Below are 20987 nucleotides of genomic sequence, written 5' to 3'. Positions count from 1 at the left end.
AACACAAACGAACAAAAAATAATGTATGTAAACTTTAATCATATAGCCAGGCTACTTTCTATAGTTATATTTCAATACAAGTTATAAATATACCAGTAATAAAAACGTGATTGTTGATTTGATAGTTCGTAATTATGTAGTTAATCTGACAGGGTAGGCCTTCTGTCCTGCTGCTGAAGACATAACTAATAATTATTGGCTGTATCTACCTAGATTGCATAAAAATATCTGATTGGATAAATTGACCACAATTTAAAAATGGTATTATGCTATACTTTTTTTTTCGTGGAGACACAGGGAGAACACACCACACTCCTCACAGACAGTCACCTGGAGGAAACCCGCGCAGACACAGGGAGAACACACCACACTCCTCACAGACAGTCACCCGGAGGAAACCCACGCAGACACAGGGAGAACACACCACACTCCTCACAGACAGTCACCCGGAGGAAACCCACACAGACACAGGGAGAACACACCACATTCCTCACGGACAGTCACCTGGAGGAAGCCCACACAGACACAGGGAGAACACACCACATTCCTCACGGACAGTCACCTGGAGGAAACCCACGTGGACACAGGGAGAATACACCACACTCCTCACAGTCACCCGGAGGAAACCCACACAGACACAGGGAGAACACACCACATTCCTCACGGACAGTCACCTGGAGGAAACCCACACAGACACAGGGAGAACACACCACACTCCTCACAGACAGTCACCTGGAGGAAACCCACACAGACACAGGGAGAATACACCACACTCCTCACAGACAGTCATCTGGAGGAAACCTACGCAGACACAGGGAGAACACACCACACTACTCACAGACAGTCACCCGGAGGAAACCCACACGGACACAGGGATAACACACCACACTCCTCACAGACAGTCACCCGGAGGAAACCCCCATGGACACAGGGATAACACGCCACACTCCTCACAGACAGTCACCCGGTGGAAGCCCACACAGACACAGGGAGAACACACCACACTCCTCACAGACAGTCCCCCGGAGGAAACCCACACAGACACAGAGAGAACACACCACACTCCTCACAGACAGTCACCCGGAGGAAACCCACGCAGACACAGGGAGAACACACCACACTCCTCACAGACAGTCCCCCGGAGGAAACCCACACAGACACAGGGAGAACACACCACACTCCTCACAGATAGTCACCAAGAGGAAACCCACACAGACACAGGGAGAACACACCACACTCCTCACAGACAGTGACCCGGAGGAAACCCACACAGACACATGGAGAACACACCACATTCCTCACAGACAGTCACCCAGAGCGGGACTTGAACCCACAACCTCCAGGCCAAGCTGTGTGACTGTGATACTACCTGCTACACCACTGTGCCGCCCTGGCCCCTTTCACTACATATGAAAGTGTCTTCATTTGATCTTAGTAGTAATACTGCACTATAATGTTGCATGTCCCTCCATGAACACACTACTTGTGCTAAAAGTTGCTTATACATTAAAGAGGTGCTTTCTTTCCATGCAGTCTGCACTGCTAAAATTTCTACATGGCATTCTGTTTCCTGCCTTCATTAATATGAAGAATATTTGTCTCCTTAAATGTCAACACAAGCTCCAATTCCTTCCATTAAAAGCTGAAGCAGCAGCTTTGGGTTTTGCCAGAGCCTTCTCACATTTCACAAAGAAGCATTGCCTTTCTGTGTTATGTTGGATGTTATCCAGAGAATTTTGTTACAGCTCATGTCTGCATTAGACAGTGTTAATCACCACACAAACAAAACTGAGCTGTGACATAATTAGCAGAGGCATAATTAGTTTTGTAACACTTCCTCCAGCACAATCCAAGACAAACAACGACCATTTAAGTCTCAATAAATGATGGCAGGCCGTTACGAAGGTTATTTTGCTTTGAGTTTGGAGTGAGTGAGTGCCCAGGGGGAGCCTGAGCTTAGCACAGTAATGGAACACTGCAGCAGGTGAGGAATGCATGGAGCAGTTGAATATTAGCAATGAACCACAACAATAATTCAAGCAACCTTTCATTAGATCAGCAGTTTAATAGATTTTAAGCTTGTTTAGAATCGGTCTAAGAATTTCCCAGGCTCCTCTTCTGTGTAATTCCCTGAGTGGAATAAAATGAGGGCTTTGACACTGATCTATGTGTATTTAATTTCCCCAAAGATATGCTTTCCCTCGGTCCTAGAATTTAAACAGAATTATTCATAAGAGTCACTTAATTGAATCTCTGCTGTTCCCATTTGTAAGAATTATATTTTTGCAATTCATGAAAATTCAGCAGAAGTCCTGTGCAGATGTGGCCACTGCAAAACTCTTGATTATATTGTTTTACTCTGATTTTCTGTGTTAATTGCTGTGGCAGTGTGAGAGCGAATAAGACTCTTAAATTAAAGTTCAACAAGGCCCGTGCTTCAGAGAATACTAAACGTTGCATTAGGGGAAAATGATCCGAGCGGAAATGTTCTCACTAAGCCTTAAGTCATTAACCCAGAGAAGTCTCGGTTATCACTGGTGATAACATAAGCATGGACTAATTCAACCTTAATTAGTTCTTCCTCAAAAGAATTCATACTTTTTCAACTTACAGACTACTGCATCATTCTGTTTAGAGCTGGCGTTCTGAGCTTTCAGGCTCTTTTACTTTTAGTGTTTGTAAGTAGAGAAGATGGAAATTTAAATGGGACATAAAATCAAACTTTTAAGTGGATGTGCACATTAATTTGAGTGTAGTGTGTGTCTACCACCCCATAAATTGTGAAATAAGACTCAGACTTTATTTGTGTGTGTTTGTACCACCCAAATGACAAGTTAACGGCAATACAACAGTAAAACAGAAGCAACCAGAGAGGAGTCATAAGAACTAAGGAAAAACAGACAACGAGAGATTCTGTGTCTCACTTTTCACTGCTGCTCGCCTGAGGCTGTGGTGACATGTGTGGCTCAGTATCATTTAAAGGAACAGGTGCTCAAACAGGCTGTTGTGAACAGGGCTGTTTCTATAGGGATGGAATGGTGTTGTGGTGCTTGATCCTTGTGTTATTTTGACAAAAGGCACACTGCAGACAGTTTATAAAGACCTCAGCGAACTGTATTATAAATAAATCAGTCAGTCAAATTTTATTTATATAGCGCTTTTCACAACAAAAAATCATCACAAAGCAGTTTTACAGAGATCCGGGTCCAAGCCTCCTATGAGCGAGCCAGGGGCAACAGGGGCAAGGAAAAACTCCCTCAGCACACGAGGAAGAAACCTTGGAAGGAGCCAAGACTCATACGGGGAACCCATCCTCCTCGGGTCGACACCGGAGACACAACAGAGAACAGAACAGAAGTAAAAGTGAACTGATGACAGATGAAGGGGTTATAGTTATAGTTATAATGTGAATATAGAATATTAGTGATATATGAGTCTGAGGAAGGAGGAAGTGGTCAGTGATTCTGTGGAAGGGTAAAAGTAGGTGCAGAGTTAATTTGAGATAAAACAGCATGGCCAAGCGTGATCAATTCGTGAGATTTCAATTTCAGCTTAAAAAAATTGCTTATTGTTGCTGTTGGAACATGCTTCCTCAAAAATACAATTTTACCAAAGAAAGAAAGTTTTAATGTATTTTACTAGAAAAGAATGAAATCTTAAGTCATTAAGGACAAAATCGATTTTTTCATTTTCTGTAAAATGATACACTGTAAAGAGCAGGTAAAAAAAACCCCACAAAATCACACAGAGACATACAGTTCATTTCTGACAGGAAAGATAAATGCAGCTCTTATGGAATTCCAACAAAAGATAAAAAACAAATGAATAACATTTTTAATATTCGTATTTTATATTTAAAGTTAAATCTGAATATGTAAATCCATCATGTTTAATAAAAATAATTATTAATTGGGGCGGCACGGTGCAGCAGACAGTGTCTCAGTCACACAGCTCCAGGGACCTGGAAGTTGTGGGTTCGAGCCCCACTCTGGGTGACTGTGAGGAGTGTGGTGTGTTCTCTCTGTGTCTGCGTGGGTTTCCTCCGGGTGACTGTCCGTGAGGAGTGTGGTGTGTTCTCTCTGTGTCTGCGTGGGTTTCCTCCGGGTGACTGTCTGTGAGGAGTGTGGTGTATTCTCCCTGTGTCTGCATGGGTTTCCTCCGGGTGACTGTCTGTGAGGAGTGTGGTGTGTTCTCCCTGTGTCTGCGTGGGTTTCCTCCGGGTGACTGTCTGTGAGGAGTGTGGTGTATTCTCCCTGTGTCTGCGTGGGTTTCCTCCGGGTGACTGTCTGTGAGGAGTGTTGTGTGTTCTCCCTGTGTCTGCGTAGGTTTCCTGTGGGTGACTGTCTGTGAGGAGTGTGGTGTGTTCTCCCTGTGTCTGCGTGGGATTCCTCTGGGTGACTGTCTGTGAGGAGTGTGGTGTGTTCTCCCTGTGTCTGCGTGGGTTTCCTCCGGGTGACTGTCTGTGAGGAGTGTGGTGTGTTCTCCCTGTGTCTGCGTGGGTTCCCTCCCACACTCCAAAAACACACGTTGGTAAGTGGATTGGCGACTCAAATATATCTGTAGGTGTGAGTGTGTGTGTGTGTCGCCTTGTGAAGGACTGCCACCCCCTCCAGGGTGTGTTCCTGCCTTGTGCCCAGGGATACTGTGTAGGCTCCGGACCAACCACAACCCTGAACTGTATAAGTGGTTACAGACAATGAATTAATGAATGAATTATTAATTAAGATTGAGAGAAACATTCAGAGTGGTTCAATGTGAAATGCCTCTTTCTAGAGATACTGTATTATCAAATCAGAATTGTTAACACTCATGTTGATTGGAACCAGACATCTACTGTGTTTAATACTTCTCAAAGCAACTTCATAATTAACCTCTGAAGACACATAGTTTGACTGGATATGGACTGGATAATTCATATCTACTAACTCCTATCATTCTTCTCAAGTGCACCATTTCACATCAAAACATTGGGAATGATTTTGCCCAAGAAGATCAAACTCAGCGGATGTCATGTGAAGTAATGTAACCTTGAAGCCTGACATCCTGCAGAACTGTGTTGTTTTCTCCATGCATTCCTAGCACTGACTGCACCACTGCCCATCTCTACTTGCAGAGGGATTTAGTGGGAAGATGAGTACAGCAGAGCAAACAAGTTGTGTTTGCTGATGGAATGAGCCAACTAAGTGAGCTACAGAGGTGTGTTCCTTTTCCTGATCTGCTTTAATCTCTGACTGGAGCAAATTTCCTCACAGCGCAGTGACTCTGCAGCGTGGTCAAAAGTTCAGCTCATTAGAAGAATATTGAAATGCAAAGTTTTGCAGAATTCTGCCCCTTGTACTGGTCAAACATTAACATAGAACACAACATTAACATAGACTGAATAATCAGAATTACAGAGAGCCTAAGATGTAAAATGTCCTATGACGGTCGAATGAAACATCACAGAAGGCACACAGATTGTGTGATCTCCATAGTAAAACATGGCCATTATAATAGGTTAAAGGGGTGTAACCCACTCCCTCACCCCATTATTGATCAGTAAAGCAGTTGAATGTGTTTCTGGTTTGGTCCAAAGCAACCATCCAGTTCAAATGGGTACGAGCTGAAGTTTGTCATCCAGGGCACTAATGCTTTTGTGACAGAATGCAATCAGATACATATAACTAATATCTAGTGTATTGCCTTTCCAAAAGATTAGAGACTGTAGGACAAACTCGTTAATCAAATATTAATCCGGGAATGTGCACTGGATGAATAAATGAGCAAATATTTGGATGACTTTTATGTAGTTGTCTTGACAATAATATTTTTATTGTACACTGGAAATTTAGTTACAAACTCTGACTTTTGCTTCCCTTTAAAAAGAAAAACACTCTTCTTTACTTCCACGTGTCCTTTCAGCCATCACTCACTCATCTATGCTTCATTAAAGTCATGACCAGACTCTCCCGGCATCTGATGACAGTTGTTGAGGCTCTAGTCATCTTATTTGGAACCTACTTTGCAAATTAACCTGATAGGTGTTTGTGCTTTACTCCAGCAAGCCCCTGCTGGCCGTATTACTGTCAGACATTTGGAGGGAAATGACAGAGTTCACATCTGCGCTCAGTCTTCACAAAGATGGAGCGTATTGGAGAGACGTGAAGGAGGCTGCTGAGATGGGATGGAATGAAGGGATGAAAAGGATACAGTGCCTTTCTTTTGCAAGGTGTCCTGCTTTTCCCATTGAAGCCCATTGCTGCTGTCACTGCAGCTCTGTCAGGGCACACTCGCTCAGACTTCAGTCAGCTAATGGACTTTTCTGAGGGTAAAAAAAAAAATCTTATCACATCTATCTCCTGTCAAACAGAGCAATCGACGTCAAATCCAAAGCAGCTTACATATGGCAAAAACTCCTGTATGGAGCAGAGTCCTTGCCCTACTTTTCTACTACGCAGGGTGCTGCCTTGGCCAGATGAGTTCATGAGGGCCTAAAAGCCTATAGCATACAGTACATCGCCCACCATTACTCTTCAGAGACAGCCGGTCAGAGATAGAGCCCGTGAGAGAAATTACACCGTTTATACCTCTCATATGTGTCAGTCAGATAAGTGTTAAAAAAGAACGAGTGCCCGAGGTTCCTCTTGTGTAGCTGCTGATTTCCAAGGTGTTTAAAAGGCACGAGCAGCTGTTCGGTAGTAAATAGCTTTACAGCCTGCTTTCACACCTGCTCCTTCCCTGAGTGTTAAAAGTGCAATGTGGAAGAAGGCAACAAATGATTTCTGAACAAGTTAATGGCACAATGCAGCCCTTAACCAGTGGTTTTAGTACAGCTTCAGTACAGTAATGATAGCAGAAGTCTGCAGTCTGCAAGTGGAGGTCATGTGCATGGAAAAGATGTGTCTCTCAGGGCACAATTTACAGCATTAAAAACTGAATCACTCATGATATCAGCGATTTGTTAAAATGGAAGCATGTTTTTTGCCACATAAAAGGCACCCATTTTATTTTTCATTAATATATAAGCTATCTCAATATCTGAGATACTCATTATTATGAAAAACTAAGTCAATAGTATGCTTCCTCAATATATTAACTTAGTATCTTTAAATAATGAGATACTATGTCAAAATATTAAGATAGCAACTTACATTAACCCTAACCCTTCCATATGTTATTGTATAAGCAATGCTCAGAAATATACAAACATCAATCAGCGCCCTCCCTATATTTATTTCTCATTTACAGAATGGCCATTATGTTAAAAGCATTTTTTTTTTCCTAAGAAATTCTTCTGAGGAGATTAGATATGTAAAAGTCAGGGGTTCATTCAGCAGAGGGACATATCAGATAAAAGCCACTGGATACATGGCCCAGTACAGAGGAAACCAGATTAAGTGTGTTTGGGATTATTTGGATCATGAAAAGCAGTGAATGGTGAATGTAACCAATCTCTAAGAATGAACTTTGTTGGTATAGAAAAATCTCCCTGACGAATACTTGGAATATCTAAGAGCACGTTTCTTAAATATATCTAAGAAAGCAAAATGATCCTCGCCGTCCCATGAGTCTGACTTGTCACATGGATTGGGTGGACCACTCTTTCTTGCCACGAGGACAACAGAAAAAATGGGCCAACAGTGCTGCATCTTTGCCAAAAGTGACCCATATCCACATGTATAAAGAGAGGACACACTACTTAATGACAGAAGAGGCTTCTGTGGAATATGATACATATTAAATATAAAGAATGTCTGTCTATTTATGTATAATAGCATTCCTAATTGTCTCTCATAGAAATTCTGGTTTATATTCCAGACACTTTTAGAGCATTAGCCTGTTCAACATGACATTTTCACACATTGTAAAAATCAACTGGAATTTATTGGTTCTCTTTCATTCTATTTCTTTTTACACAGTTCTATAATGAAAGATTAGCCTTGAAATATTTCCCTGTCATTTTGGAGAAGAGAATGTTATGTACTTTTAGGGGACACTAATGGAATTTTAAACCACTGCTGTACATTTACACTGTTTGTACATGACAGACAGACAGACAGATATCTGTCATGTATATATATATATATCTGTCATGTACAAACAGTGTAAAACAGTCATGTACAGCAGTGGTTTAAAATTCCAGTAGTATCCCCTAAAAGTACATAACATTCTCTTCTCATTGTAATAATTCCTCTGTGTAAATGATTTGTTGCTTTCTTTATTTTCCAGTAAGAAGTTGTAGTTTTGTATGAATTACCAAACAACAAAACTGCAGAAATATTCTCATCTACGGAATGGATAAAATGCACTGCCCCAAACGTTTGGGATCCACAATTTTATATAGATCAGGAATAATACATGCTCAAGAAATTGCCTTCTCTCTGGATGCATGCTGTTCTTCACTGAGGATTCCGACTGCTCTACGCAGTGTATGTTTTCTTGGACATTCCAGCGCTGACCCCCCCAGTAAAGTGCCTGTTAGGTGACTGTGAATGTGAACGTCCCAGTGCTGCGGTGCAGCTTTTGGTTTTAGGCTCTGAATGTGATGATGTTGGGGAAAGTTGACAGTGAGCAGTCAGCTCTGCGGCAGGAATTTCCCACAGCTCTTGTGCTGCGTGGGCAATGAGGGGCTGGAGAGAGCCAGCAGACAGCCGCACACACACTTACCATGACTCAGTGAAGAGCGGGAGACAGGGTCATGGGGTGGGAGCGGGGCTGTGGGGAGAGGTGTGTATGTGTGGGGTGGGGGGGGGGGGGGGGATGTTGCTATATGACAAGACAAATCCAAAAAAAAATGCAGACTGCTTGGTCATGGAAGCAGTTGTGACAGGTGGAGGAACAGATGTGCTGATGTGTTCTTGTCAGTGTAGGAGTGAATGTGCTCAGCATTAATAAGTTTAAGTTAACAACTAAGCTCAAAGTGAGGTCAGGAGAGGTGACCCGTACCACATCCTGAATTCCAAACAGAGCTAATCTCCTCGTTTTGTAGACGTTTGAATATTGTATGAATAAGTGTGTATGCACTGAGCCAGGTCTTCTCAGGCTAGACCTCTCCACTCTATCAGAGTAGACCTGGCACTTCGGTGGATGCTGTGAATTATGTATTTGAACATCAGCCAGGCTTTTTATGGTTTGTGAGTTTCTGCTCTCTCCCTGCAGCAAACATTTCATGGCTTATCAACCACAAGGAGCATCTTGTAGCTCCTCGTAGCGAGTTGGTGTGTGTGAATGTAGGCCATTTTGTAATCCTCCGCAGATGAGGTCACTTCTGAATATGAAGATGCCAAAGATGAGATCATGTCTGCAGCCGGGACACGCAGGAGGCGCACACTTCTACATGATCCTCTGATGCTGGAAGCTAAACCTTTCTGTCTGAATCTCACTCTTTCTCTCCGTCTGTCTTGCTCTCCGTGTCTGTCTCTCTATCTCTCAGTTACTCACTTTTCTCCCATCTTCCTCACATTCTGTCTAAATGCTATCTATCTATCTATCTATCTATCTATCTATCTATCTGGTAACATCTTCCTCTGTGGTTCTCTCTCTCTCCCTCTCTCTCTCTCTCATTGAATGCTGTGATGCTTTCTATTCCTGTTTCCTCCTTTCACACCACACAGTTGTTTCCTTCACAGCCTCTTGCAGTGTGGGTGTAGACTACCACAGATGTGTAACACTCCCCCCAGGGCAATGTTGGGCAGGATTAATCTCTCAGTGTGTGAACGAGAAACATAATTAAAAAGGGGCCTGGCAATCTGAGTATAGCTGGGGCAATCAGAGTATAGCATTACTGTAGAACCCCAGTGCTGCAGAGCCGAGCGCGGCGTGCTATAGCTCACTTTGGGTGGAGACGATTGATAGCCCTTCCACACAAATGCTTCCTGCGTAAATTGCGTCGAAGCTGCATGATGGGTACGAGAGCCCGACGGCTTATGAATCACCCGCTAAAATGGAATTCAATACTCGGTGAAGAGATGATGGGAAGCCTTGTTTTGTCCCATGGGCCACTCCACGCTCCAATAACGTACCAAATGTGCACTGCAGGATGCAGGAAGCCAAATAGCGTTATTCTTTTCCCTTCTTTCTGATTGGAGGCAGGAACTGTGGCAGACATATGGCTTGAATGTGAGGACAGCTGCGTTTCGGTTCAGAGGCCTTCAGATCTTGGTCCTGTCCCTCAGCGACTTGCATTGATTGACCTTGTGTGTCCACAGTATCCTTGGAAATTAATTATACAGTCGTGCCAGACTGTAACCATATCTCACTGTTGGTCACATGAAACATGGTCAGTCCGTCTCCTGTAATGAACCCTGCAGGTCATAAAGTACCTGCCTCCGTTCATGAGCTCTGTACTGGACTGAGTTAAGAGCATAGTCCTTGCCATTGTATTCCCAAAAGAGTAACAAATAAACGTAATTCACACGTTTTTGTGGAGTGTAAGTAAGTGGGGTTCAGTTCCCCATTCAGGCAACTGCACAATGTTATATCTGTAAGAATCATGGGGTAAGACTCCTTACATTCTTTACCTGTAACATTGATTGCACTCAGGCCTAAGAGCATTAGCGAGGTCAGATACTGAAAGTACTGAATGGTACTGCATTACGCAATCCAGTAACATTACTCCACAGCCCAGTGCCTTTAGCTGGCATTTGGTATTGAGCACAATAAGTTGGGCTCATGTGGAGCTGCTTCAGTTTGTAGAGATGAAATACACTTTCCACAGTGGCTGGACTCTAATTGCCTTCAGCTCTTTGGCTATGTTTTGTATATTAATATTAGTATCAGCATCAGGAGTGTGGTATTACATCATCTCTAGGTTTTCAGAAAAAACACTCTAGTACATTTAATCTGGGAATGCATTTGTAGCATATTTCATTTTATTTGTATTTTTTTTTTGTGGGGGGGGGTTTATTTAATTTTTTTTTCCATTTCAACTCCAGACTTTTATTTTGTTTTTATCTTTTAAACACTTATGTTATGAAAGCATACAAATATTCAACAGGATACAACACAAACCATGGCTGTACCTGAAGGGATATTTCCAGATTTTAGAGAACAACACTGCACCTTCAGGAGAGTTTATTTCTTACAGAATATAAAGTAAATATAAGAGGAATGAAAGGAGTTCTTTTTACAGAAAGTAATTTTTCAAAAAGGCTGACCCAATCTCTTTTCACTGATTATTAAAATACACACATGCACACTAAGCATCCTACTATCCTCCCACACACACACACACCCACAAGCATGACCTCACACCTCTGCCCTCAGCCTCACAGCCCTGCTGGGGCGCAGAGGACATCCCTCATTCTACTCTGGCACCAAAACTCTGCAGCTGTTCCGGCCAGTCATGTGACTCCAAAGCCGTCTTTGGAGGGAGACCAGCTTGCGTCCAGTTGGGACACATTCAGCATCAGAGAATTCCCAAACCAGCTTCAGCTGGAGTGTCCTCATCTCAGTGTTAGTGTGCCATGCTCTTTGGTGTTGTGTTTTTACAGGACAAGCAGACACTGACATAATCATCTCTGGAAAATAAACCCTTCACTTTGTCGACTTCATCAGATCTGACTGTAACACCCATGAGTTCTGTAAATGGAACTGGGTAAATATGTTCCTTTCCAGACATCTCATAAATGCAGTGTAACACAAGGTTAACCTTTACACTTGTGAGATCTAAGGTTATGCAATCTTATGAATCATACCCTTCAATAGTGTTACCACATGCAGTGCATTATGCAGCGTTCTTCCATATTACATTAGGACTGATCCTTGTCCAGTACTGATTTATTGATATGGTGCTCTTGGCAGAATCTGGTTTATTAATATTTCATTCCGTTGTTTGGTTTTGGGGGCCCTGTGGCAATAAATCAGGTTATTGGAAAAACGAAATGTCCATTCAGCAGGTATTGTCCATATGCTGGCAAGTGGCATGTTTATCCCAGACCAGCATTAGGCCAGTGCTCAAAGGATCTTTCAGCATCAGCATCCACCTGGTCACCCTCGCAGCAACGTTTCTCACACTTCTTTTTTTTTAGGCTAAATTCTGAGAGCAGGATTGCTAAAATACTCTACAGAACTGAAGGCAGTTCTCAAGTGTTATCTTTTATTTGTTCAGTGTTTGAAAAGGCCAACTGCTGTTTAGACTGCGTGAAAATGCTATTAAAAATGAATTTATGAAAATAATAAAACAATTCAGAGTAAAATCGTATTCCTCTAGTCTAATATTCAGTTTCTAAGGGCGATTACTTTTCTGCGTTTCTTTTATGACAGCACCAGTCTGCAGTGTATAGTGCTGTGAAAGCTTGGTCTGTACAAATACATGCACATGCCATGCAAGTTCATTACTAACACTACATTTCCCATAATTATCCAGTGTTTTTCCAAATACTTGAGTATGTCATTTCAGTTGGAACCTGTTTATTTTGTTGTTGCTTTTTTCACAGACGAAATTCATTCATTCATTAATTCATTGTCTGTAACCCTTATCCAGTGTCACGCTGGGTCCAGAGTCTACCTGGAATCATTGGGCGCAAAGCAGTAACACACCCTGGAGGGGGAGCCAGTCCTTCACAGGGCAACACACACACACCCACACACACACACACAGTCACACCTATGGACACTTTTAAGTCACCAATCCACCTACCAACGTGTGTTTTTGGACTGTGGGAGGAAACCCACGCAGACACAGGGAGAATACACCACACTCCTCACAGACAGTCACCCAGAGTGGGACTTGAACCCACAACCTCCAGGACCCTGGAGCTGTAACAGAGACACTACCTGCTGCACCACTGTGCCGCCCACAGATGAACTTGTAACTTTACAAATATTTTAAAGTAAGTCAGCAGTGACTTATAACCGTATAACCTACCAAATTTGCATTATACACCACAAGATCAAACAGTCTGATATTCCCTGTCCACAAAAAATAAGAACATGTAACAACACCCATCGTACCTGTATGTCAACATTAATTTTAAAATATGATGTTCGGTTCTAGACAGTGTCATATTTAATCAGGAAGTGTAGATGATCAGTAATTACACAAACTCTCGCATTTCAGTGTACCCCTCATATGTACAGAACTGTGCAGAAGCCTTAGGCACCTAAGATAATTATATATATTTAAACTAATGCCACTGCGTGGTGCTTGTATAAAGTTATATATAATCACAGTAAATACAAAAAAAAAATAATATTAAACAAATAAGTAATATAAGATGTGCACCGTACTGTAGGTCAGAGGAGGCGTAGGTGGTTGAGGCATATGGTGCAAAACTGAGGATATTTATATAGTCTTTATTTGGTTAAAAAAATTGCACATAAACAAAATGAAAAAATGTCTTAAGTGTTAATTTGTTACTTATTTCTCATCCATGGCAGAGTAACATCCACTTTACTGTTAAAATCATTTAGTGTTAAACCTGCTTTTTAGATGCTTTGTCCTGCTCCTACGCCTGAATGGTAAGCAGAGGGGTACAGCTGTGCCTCTCTGTAGTCTGTATGGGCCCCCGTCCAATGCCACTGGGGTGAAGCCACAAACATATGCCCACTATCTACAACCTACAACTGATCTACAGCTGAACTGTTTAGAGATTAATAACAGGCACAAATACAGACATGATATGGGGTGGATTAGAAAATATTCCTGGGCAATATCGTGATTAAATTGTCACTCTACAGCTGCCACTTCTGTAGTAATTTTGTGTTTTCTCCAGTTATAGGGAAAAAAAACATAATTTTTCTAATTTTGTATAATACATAAATCATACAATAACATTTAGCTGATTCCTTTAGAGATAAATCTACACATCTATCTACATATATAAACAGTGGTTCTTTTTGTGCTTGTCCTTGGTCTTTTAAGTTCTAAGCAAACTTGAAGAAAGGTCTGGAAATGATTGACCTTACAGAGACAGATGTTGGTGTTTTTGTGACTGTATAAATGTTAACTGTCATTCATTAAAGGGACTATGAAGATGCCCTGTTAAAAACATGTACGCCTGTGTGTTTATGTTTCTCATTTGCATACGCAGAGCGGAAACACATGGATGTGCTTATTAACAGCACACACACACACACACACACAGCAGAGTGAGAGTGAGAATATGTCAGCAATCAAGAGCTGAAAGCCCCATCTGTGAAGTGTGATCTAATCAGTTAACTAGTGAGCTTCACAAGAATCAAGCTATACACTCCCTCACACTCCAGAGCTTCACACGATGAGAGAGAGAGAGAGAGAGAGAGAGAGAGAGAGATTGTGTTGAAGTGGTTGAAAGCACTTCAGCACAGGGCAAAATAACAGTGTCATATTTGACATAAAATGAAAAACCCCAATCAAGACAAGCTCCTCTGGGGGGTGTTGAGTGTAGACCACATCAATCAAGAAATCAGCTGTGGAGGCTACAGTGTGAATGAGCTGCAGTTTCTACTGCTCTACTGCAACCTCACTCTTACTCTCTTACTGTCAGAGCTGTGGTAGTGGATAATTAAATCTCTCCTGTGCAACCTCTCTCTCTCTCTCTCTCTCTCTCTCTCTCGTTCTGCTGGCTTGGCCCTAATGCTGCCGGACAGGGAGCACCTTTGTTGCTGATTAAGGCTTGTCGTTCGGCGATTTTTATTGGCTGCCAAATGGTGCGTAGCGTATACATTTATCAAGAACAATTGGTTATCCAGCCAGGGGTGTCCGCCCCACCTGCCAGCTGGGATAACAGAGAGGGGGTGGGGTTGGGGGTGGGGGTTAGAGAGAGCAAGAGATGTAGAGAGAGAGAGAGAGATAAGAATTTGAGGGAGAAATGGATAACAAAGGAGAGAGTAAGAGGAGGATGAGGGAGAATGGGCTAGAGAGGAGAAGAGAAGAGGAGAAAGAAAGAAAGAGATGATAAAATGACAGAGAGAGATGATCATAGGGGGAAGAGTGGTAGTCCAGACAAGGCACAAATTACAGATGGCATCAAAGGAAGTAATTGATTTAAATTCATTTGGTCAGGGTCTTGATCTCGGGGGCAGTTTAATTGGGGGCTGCTTGCTTGACATTAGTTTGCAGTGTAACATCTCAATAACACGACTCGCTCTGTTTACATCTCTCAATTATCCAGTGTGAGGCCAAACACACAGAGGACAGCAATGAGGTTTATAAATGTTCCAGATATTTCCCTTTTTCTCCAAATATATCCTCTTTACTGAAGTTTTAATGAAATATCTGTGACATGATTAGGTCAATGGATACCAAAAGGATTAAACGGCACAGCACTTTATTCCCTGTCCAAACGGTCCTCTTCAGAACTTTTGGCTTTAGAGCATGTTCCTTTAAATGAGTTTGAGCTTCCGTTCACTACCAACGTGAGGCCCCCAGCAGTGAGGTACATGGAGCAGAAACACAATTTTTAGCCATTTTCACTTTGTTCTCTGTAATCCTGGACTATATCCTTTCATTGAATAATCACAATTCAAAATACCATGTAGTCCAAGACTAGGCTTAATCCCTGTGAGAAACAATCCTATTGTGTTTGTAGGTGCAGTGCTGTGATTAGAGAGTCTGAGAGGAAGAGGCAGGACTATTCTAAAATGGCTGCAATCTACGCAAGATGCAGCACACAATCAGACTGACTCAATTTGTCCCATGTTTTTAGATTTAAGCAGATCACAAAAAAAGGACTGAGCTGTTATATTTCAGTTTGTGGGTTGGTGTGCTCCAGGTCCTCAAATCTAATGCACTCAAGATTTATTATTATTATTATTATTATTATTTTTTTGCATAATTTGTTCCCTGTAACCAACAACCACATCCACCTTACTGATGTTTAGTGGAACCAGTGAAGTTTTCCAATATGTTTCATTGATTTTCACTGCTCTGAGATATTGTACAGAACAAGTCTCTACACGTCAGGCTAATAGATCTGAGCAGAGTAACAATAAAGCTACTGCAGAATCACCAGAGGCTGAACAAATGAAGTAAGCTATTGCTGCACTACTGTACTGTGCAAAAGTCAGAGACCATGTGGTTGGGGTTGCTTAAATCATGAGCAGGAGAAAATCAACTTCTGAAGACTGAACTTTGGAGGAGTGGGGAAATATCTCCCGGCAGATCTACTGCTGGAAAAAAACACAGAAGCTGTAATAAGGGCAAAGAGTGGACACAATAAACACTGAACAAATGCCTTATTTATCTGTTGAGGCTTTGGGTAATTTTCTGTTGATAGAATTTATCCTGCTCCATTCCTGGTGATAAAAATCAAATAAATGAATGAAAGTAAATTAATAGAAATATAATTCGATTTTTTCTCTTTCCCTGTTGTAAAGCAAACATGGGTTACTCGAAAAGCACTATAAAATGTAATTAAATTATTATTATTATACTTATTGCTGTTATTATTATTAGTAGTAGTAGTGGTAATAGCAATAGTAGTATAGTTATTACTGTTATAATAATAATATTATATTATTGTTATTATTATTAATAAAAGCTGATTGTCTCTGACGTTGGAGGTGTACCAAATGAAGGAAATAGGCTGAGTGTGCTTTTTAACAGCTTGTTTCTTCACTGAATATACATTACTATTAGACCCAGAAAGGACTGCAGTGACATTGCTTTCTCCCTCAGCACCTGGTGGAGATGAAAAGCTTTGAAACCAAAAGAGATTTGGTGTGGATTTTAGGAGAGGGTGAATTTGGCTGACCTCAGTCCCAGTCTCTCTGAATGATTTTGGAAAGTAAACAACAGCATTATGCTTGACATTGTTCTTTCATCATCATCTTCATTATGGAATTATGGGGGATGATTGTGGGATGATTATTTGGTTTTGGTTTGATCTGGAGGGGATTCTGTGTGGCCACAGTAATGAATATAATCTTAATCACTGAATTTCCATAATCCAGAGGTGATATTAAATTTGCTCTCCAAAATAAATCTGCTCACACCTCCCACACATGTAGTACAGACTGACGGACAAAAATCATCCAAATCCCCTGTCCCGGTGTGTGTGTGTGTTTTTACAATAGGACGGTTTTTTGAGGGCAGATGGAGTGCACTGAGATAACACTGACTGCACGAATGTGAAATACAGCCCCTTAGATGAACTTTCCTCTCCAGGAGAATGTAGAATGAAGTGGTCTATCTACAGCTCTACAGTAATTCAGAGTGCGAGAACTTTATGAATACAATAATGAAGAAGATGATAAAAGTAGAAATATATCAATCATAAATAATATTAGTAAATTAACACAGGAGGACTCTAATAAAATACTACAAATGAAACACAGTTATCAAACAGTGATATATTAGTTAGTAGTAGTGAAAAGTGTTATTATTATTATTATTATTATTATTATATTATTATTATTATAAGAGTAAAAAACAAGGTTTAAATGCTTTGAAATCATGTTTTAAAACTATCCTCAGACTGGGACATCCTCAGAATCTCAGCAAGGTTACTGCGTAATTTGGTAGCATAAAATATGAAGTGATCATGTGATGTGTCACACAGCTCCAGGGACCTGGAGGTTGTGGGTTCATGTCCCGCTCCAGGTTACTGTCACAGTCCAAAAACACACAGTGAGATTGGCGTCTCAAAAGTGTTCAAAGGTATGAAGGTGTCGCCCTGTGATGGACTGATGCCCCCTCCTGGGTGTGTTCCCAATTTGTGCCCAGTGATTCCAGGTGGGCTCTGGACCCACAGCAACCCTGAACTGGAAAAGCACTTACAATGAATAAATTAATGAATATTATGTGTTTTGGTATTTACTCTTGGAACACAGACGTAAAGACAGCCATTGATAGTGAGTGAGTGAGTGATAGATAGATAGATAGATAGATAGATAGAAAGCAGTTTTATGAGGTCCTATGCATCTTATCACATGTACTTCTCATCTAGAATGTGTTATGTATCATTCTGCTTAATAAACATGTGTCCATTTAAAATCAGAACTTTAAACAATGAGACAGTTTGTTAAAATTGTGTAAATGGACACAGAAAAATGTGTTGTTGTTTATCACATCACGTTTTTTGGAGTGCACTTTTTGGAGTACACAGCGATCTGAGAGTGTGTGGTATCAGACCACAGGACGTTATCACTCTGCAGCTCAGAGAGATGATGTTCCTCATTTTCCTCTGTTACTGAGCGTGATGTATTCCACTGTCTGTGGTGTGACTGCATAATAAACAGTTTAATTATGTAGTTTCTGGTTCAATGGATCAAAATTTAAAAAGACAAACCCAAAAAAAAACAACCCAAAAACAGCTCAGAGTTCTCCTCAGTTTGTTTGCATTCTCTCATGCTGTAATCTGTGCAGAAGCAGAATTAAGGAATTAAAGCTCTGCCTCTGAGCCTCAACTGTGGAGTGAGGTTTAAAGAGGGAAGTCAGAGAGGTGGGTTAAGGACAGCAGTAACTTTCTGACTTATCAGTTTCCATACAAAACATATATCAATATACAGCGCCTGGCCGTAATATTAATGCTTCTTCTTCTGTGTAATTTTAAAGGGAAATTTTAAAAAGCGTATTGCAAAGGTATTTGTGTGATGTATTAAATGATTCTATTGGTTTCATGGGTGTCATATTTTAAATGAAAAGTTTAAATGGATTTAACAGCTAATACTAACAGTGGAATATTATTAACTGAATGTGTTTTTGTGCATTTTCACATGAAATAGCCTCCTGATGAGACAGTGTCAGGAAAAACAGCTGTAAATTATAGTCTCTAAAATACATATTAGACAATAAATATAATTATTTACAAATGAATTATTTGAAAAATCAGCTCAGTTCAATTATCAGTGAAGGAGGGTTAAAATAAGTAAATAATAATAATAATAATAATAATAATAATAATTAGTAATCATTACTCTACCATAATAAAGTATTTATTTACACTCCCTTGTTTTTTCTCATTTAATTCCTTTATGATGACTCTGTTTATTGCAGTAATACGTCTGTTACATTCCAAAACACATTCACAGTTATTGCTGAAGGATGCTGAACAGGATTAAATCACCTCCTGCAAAAATCCCTTTAATAAAAACATACAAATAAAAAAATAAATACAAATAAAACTGAATAATGTTCGTGAATTTGTATTAAGTTGATGAAGCAGCACTGTGCAGATATCTGTAATTTGTGTTAAAGGAAAACTGCAAATAAGATTTATTTTAATTAAATTATACTTTTTGTTCCATTGTATTTTTTCATGTTTTAAAATAAATATTGTATAATGTTTCTCAAGTACTTGAGTATCATTAATAGTTTAATTACCTTAACAACCAGCTTGATTCTGTTAAGAGGGAGGAATTTAAATATGCTTTTTAAAATTGTGTTTCCTCTTTATGTTTAAAGAAGTGGACAGTAACTGACCATGTGCTGAATTCTGCTGCGATGTACAGGGGGAATAGAAATTTAAGGTGATAAAATGTGTGAGGAAATGTAAATGCAAATATCTTAATCTAGTTTGCTAGATCAGCACCATTTATTATTAATAGATGCACTCTATGATGGAAGTATTTTATGTCTGTACTTTTGCAGTTATGCTGCTGTCAGTAACACGTTATAACAACAAGAACAGCACATTGCACTACGGAGATAATAAACCTGAAGTGAATTAAAAGGTATATCCATCTGTAGGCTCCCCGCGTAAGGGTGAAGTTATGGAGGAAGCTGTTAGACAGAGTGAGCATTTGGTGCATTGCAGAGTTTCACCCTCCCCTTTAAAGACGCTGTAGTCAGGAGAAGAAATCACTTGTAGATGAACAGAACAACACCATTATGGAAGTGACTTGTCAGCTTTATTTAATTAAATTTCTATAGTGTGTGTTCTGTGTACGAGATCAGATTTAATTCACTTCATCGCTTCTTCAAGGTGAACTTATGGTCATTCTGCGTACATTTAGACAGAATTAGCTCCACTCAGGTAAAACTGTAAAGAAGACTTGGTTGTTCAGAAAAGGGACGGTCTGATGCCGTCCAAAACCCTTAAGATTACAAAATGGTTAAATACCTATTATTCCTTGTATAATTGTTTTTATCTTTTAACATTTCACATTTTTTTTCAGTAGAAACTAACACTTTGGACCCTTAAAGTCTGATTTGTATCTTAGAAATGACTGTATTAAATGTAAGTAAATATTCAAAAGGGGAAGTCCACCAACATTTCAAATTGTCTGCAAAACTCAGTTGGTAAAAATGTAAAGAAAATCACATTTATCCAAAGACGTTGTAGTACCATTGTTGGGATGGAGGGTTACGTACAGGTTGCTGTGAGGCCACATAGTCCCTAAATATCTCTTTTTTTAACCACCATCACAATTACATATAATTTTAGATAGTAAATAAAATGGCTATGTTGCATTGTGGATATTAGAACTGCTTTTTCCAGTCAGATTTTTTTTAACTTTGTCTGCAATGCAACATTTCCCACCAAACCATGCACTGTTTATATCTCAACACTGAACCTAATGGAAGTGTAGAGAATGCAGTGGTTATTCACTGCCCTTTAAGGTTCCTCTTTGGAAAGAGCAGGGAATGACCGAGGCAGCATTCTGAGACAGGAAATGTCAGTGCTTGTCAGTAACATCCAAGTGAGACCCCTGAGTGTGTCTCCTGCCCACCCCCCTCAGTGCTGAGCTTTCAGTGTGTGCACTGTTTCATGTATTGAACTGAATTCAGTTTCATCCTTCACAGATACAAAACAAGGCTTCCCAACACATCACAGCATCATCAGTGCCTTTCAGACAAACCCTCTGAAAAGTAGAGAGAGAGAGAGAGAAAGGATCTAACCTTTAATAGATGTGATACGTGTTAGAAGTAATCATTATTAACAGATTACTTGCTTAAACAATCCGTTAACAGTGAGGGAGAATTTAAATATTTAAATTAGAATTATTTATACCTTTTTCCTATTGCATTATAATAAGCGGACAGTAACTGACCTCATGCTGTGTCCTTGCTGTAATATAGAGAGGGGAAAGGATGAAATGAAGAAGGAAACAACTGCCAAATCTCTACCCTCCCATCAGTCTCC

The 20987-nt window shown here is 40.4% G+C and overlaps 1 protein-coding gene across 2 annotated transcripts in view; it reads left to right on the top strand.

Moving 5' to 3' along the window:
• stxbp6 (syntaxin binding protein 6 (amisyn)) overlaps positions 1–20987 on the top strand; it is a 237803-nt gene that overhangs the window by 178779 nt on the left and 38037 nt on the right. The gene's annotated exons all lie outside the window — the stretch shown is intronic.

Source organism: Hoplias malabaricus, chromosome 1, assembly GCF_029633855.1.
Source record: "Hoplias malabaricus isolate fHopMal1 chromosome 1, fHopMal1.hap1, whole genome shotgun sequence".
NCBI classification, from domain to species: domain Eukaryota; kingdom Metazoa; phylum Chordata; class Actinopteri; order Characiformes; family Erythrinidae; genus Hoplias; species Hoplias malabaricus.
The sequence above is the reverse complement of the archived record's forward strand: the minus strand, read 5'-3'. Positions and strand labels throughout refer to the sequence as shown.